Source organism: Microtus ochrogaster, unplaced genomic scaffold, assembly GCF_000317375.1.
Source record: "Microtus ochrogaster isolate Prairie Vole_2 unplaced genomic scaffold, MicOch1.0 UNK43, whole genome shotgun sequence".
NCBI classification, from domain to species: domain Eukaryota; kingdom Metazoa; phylum Chordata; class Mammalia; order Rodentia; family Cricetidae; genus Microtus; species Microtus ochrogaster.
Genome location: NW_004949141.1, coordinates 396,469 through 399,309, shown reverse-complemented (window position 1 = coordinate 399,309; position 2,841 = coordinate 396,469).

Here is a 2,841-nt window from a genome sequence, read left to right as displayed (position 1 = left end):
CAAAGCTTCTCAGTTTTAGGAGGTTCCATTTATTCAATGTTGCCCTTATTGTCTGTGCTACTGGGGTTATATTTAGGAAGTGATCTCCTGTGCCCATGTGTTGTAGAGTACTTCCCACTTTCTCTTCTATCAGATTCAGTGTGTTTAGATTGACATTGAGGTCTTTAATCCATTTGTACTTGAGTTTTGTGCGTGGTGATAGATATGGATCTATTTTCATTCTTCTACAGGTTGACATCCAGTTATGCTAGCACCATTTGTTGAAGATGTTTTCTTTCTTCCATTGTATACTTTTAGCTCCTTTGTGCACTTGGAAACTTGGGGTGGGGATGGGGTAGGAGTAAAGAAAGATGGCGAGAGAAAAGTGAGAAGGGGAGGATGGAGAGAGCTTAGGGGCATGGCACCGTTGGGATGCAGGAAGGTTGGATATGGGAGCAGGGAAGCACATATCTTAATTAAGGGAGCCATTTTAGGGTTGTCAAGATACTTGACTCTAGAGGGGCTCCCAGGTGTCCAGGGAGATGTCCCCAGTTAGTTCCTTGGGCAGCTGAGAAGAGGGAGCCTGAAATGGCCCTGTCCTATAGCTATACTAATGAATATCTTGCATATCACCATAGAACCTTCATCTGTCGATGGATGGAGATAAAGACAGAAACCCACATTGGAGCATTGGACTGAGCTTCCAAGGTCCAAATGAAGAGCAGAAGTAGGGAGAACATGAGCAAGGAAGTCAGGACTGCGAGGGTTGCACCCACCCACTGAGATGATGGGGCTGATCTAATGGGAGCTCACCAATGCCAGCTAGACTGGGACTGATGGAGCATATGATCAAACCAGACTCTCTGAAAGTACAGAACATTGAAGGCTGACTGAGAAGCCAAGGACAATGGCACTGGATTTTGATTCTACTGCATGTACTGTCTTTGTGGGAGCCTAGCTGTTTGGATGCTCACCTTCCTAGACCTGGATGGAGGAGGGAGGACCTTGGACTTCCCACAGGCAGGGAACCCTGACTACTCTTTGGACTGGAGAAGGAGGGGGAGGGGGAATGTGGATAGGCGGAAGGAAATGGCAGGAGGGGAGGAGGTCAAAATTTGTAATAATAATAATAAAAGGAAAATGAAAAAAATGGCCATAGGATTCAAGAAAAGAAACCCCAGTGATGGAGGCAGTTTCAGTCTTCAGAAAGGACTGTTTAAAATTATGAGGAAAATGAAAAAAATGGCCATAGGATTCAAGAAAAGAAACCCCAGTGATGGAGGCAGTTTCAGTCTTCAGAAAGGACTGTTTAAAATCATGTGTAAGTTAAATGTGCTTTTGTGACTCAGTGATTGAGTTATAATTGGTGGGCATAATATTAAAAAATGCCTGAATCTGGTCAACATGTAAAAAAGAATAAATATCAATTAATGAATACAGTTGGTATGTTAATACAGATTTCTATATGATGCTAAAGCTGGGGATAGTGCATCTGAAAATACAGCATCTAGGGCAGAAGAGATGGCTCAGTGCTTCAGAACACTGACTGTTCTTGCAAAAGCTCCCATGTCAGCCAGAAATCTCCTGGAATTCCAGCTCCAGAGCTCTGGCACTCACAGGCAAATGTCTACACACAGAAAATGGGAGAGCCCAGGAAACATCAACCCTACACAAAAACTGCAGACATCTACACAATGATGAGAGAAAAAGAAACACTGTGCTCCATGGAAGAGCAAACCAATCAGGTATTTGATAACAAATGCTCAGCCGTGAAAACAGTCATATAAATATCTTTCTTAAAAAATGAGAATCCTACATTTAGAAATACATATACATTAATGTATATATATATTCACATATACACACACTTAGCTACATCCATATACACATAAATTGACTTATAATATTTGCACACATGCATATGAATATAATATCCTTTAGTACAAAAGGAGTTGACGAATTAGGAAGAGAACAAGGAAGGGTATCTGGAAGGGCTGTGAGAGAAGAAAGGGAACGGAGATATGTTAAAACTATAATTTCATCAAAAAAATGAAAATTTAAAAATATACATCTAAAATAGAAGTACAATGTATGATGGCTCATGCCTCTAATCCCAGCTCCTTAATCTCAGTGTGTGTTTGATGTCAGTGTGGTCCACATACTGAGACATTGGCTCAAATATAAATAAAGAAAAAATTATAAATGATAAAGATCTAGAGAAAAGCAAACTTCTTCTGTTGGTGATACAATACATGATAACACTACATGTCTTAGACAAATGACAGGTTCTACTAAAACCTTCTTCTAATCTACTCTGCTGTAGCAATGCCTCTTTTCTCTTGATTACAACACAATGCTTATATTTGTTCATGTTTTTGTCATATTCTTATTTAAAATATCATTTACTTTACTTATCCCACTAGACTCTGTCTCTTCTGCTTCCATAAACAGTTTTCTTCTTCCTTACAAAGATGCTGAGTTTGAGGAATTGGTGGTTCTCTATCCTGATTCTCTCCAGGAAGGACATAGATTCTGTTCAAGGCCTTTGTCCATTCTGGATCCAGGCCTTAACGCTTTTTTATACCATGAAGTCATTTGTGGACCATTTGCTATTTGGTAAAATTATTTATATACACAAGTGAATGATATCAATCCATTTTGAAAAATTTTCTATGAAAACTAAATGCAAACAATTATTGAGTCTTACCATATGTACTTCCCACTAGCTGATATGGAAGACACTAGTGGAATTTTTGTTTAACACCAACATTTTAACTGGGAGCATTCAGAATTAAGGGATGATTTCAGAATGAGGAGAGCTTCACACTAGCCATAGAGTGAATTGTGTGGTGAATGAGGAGG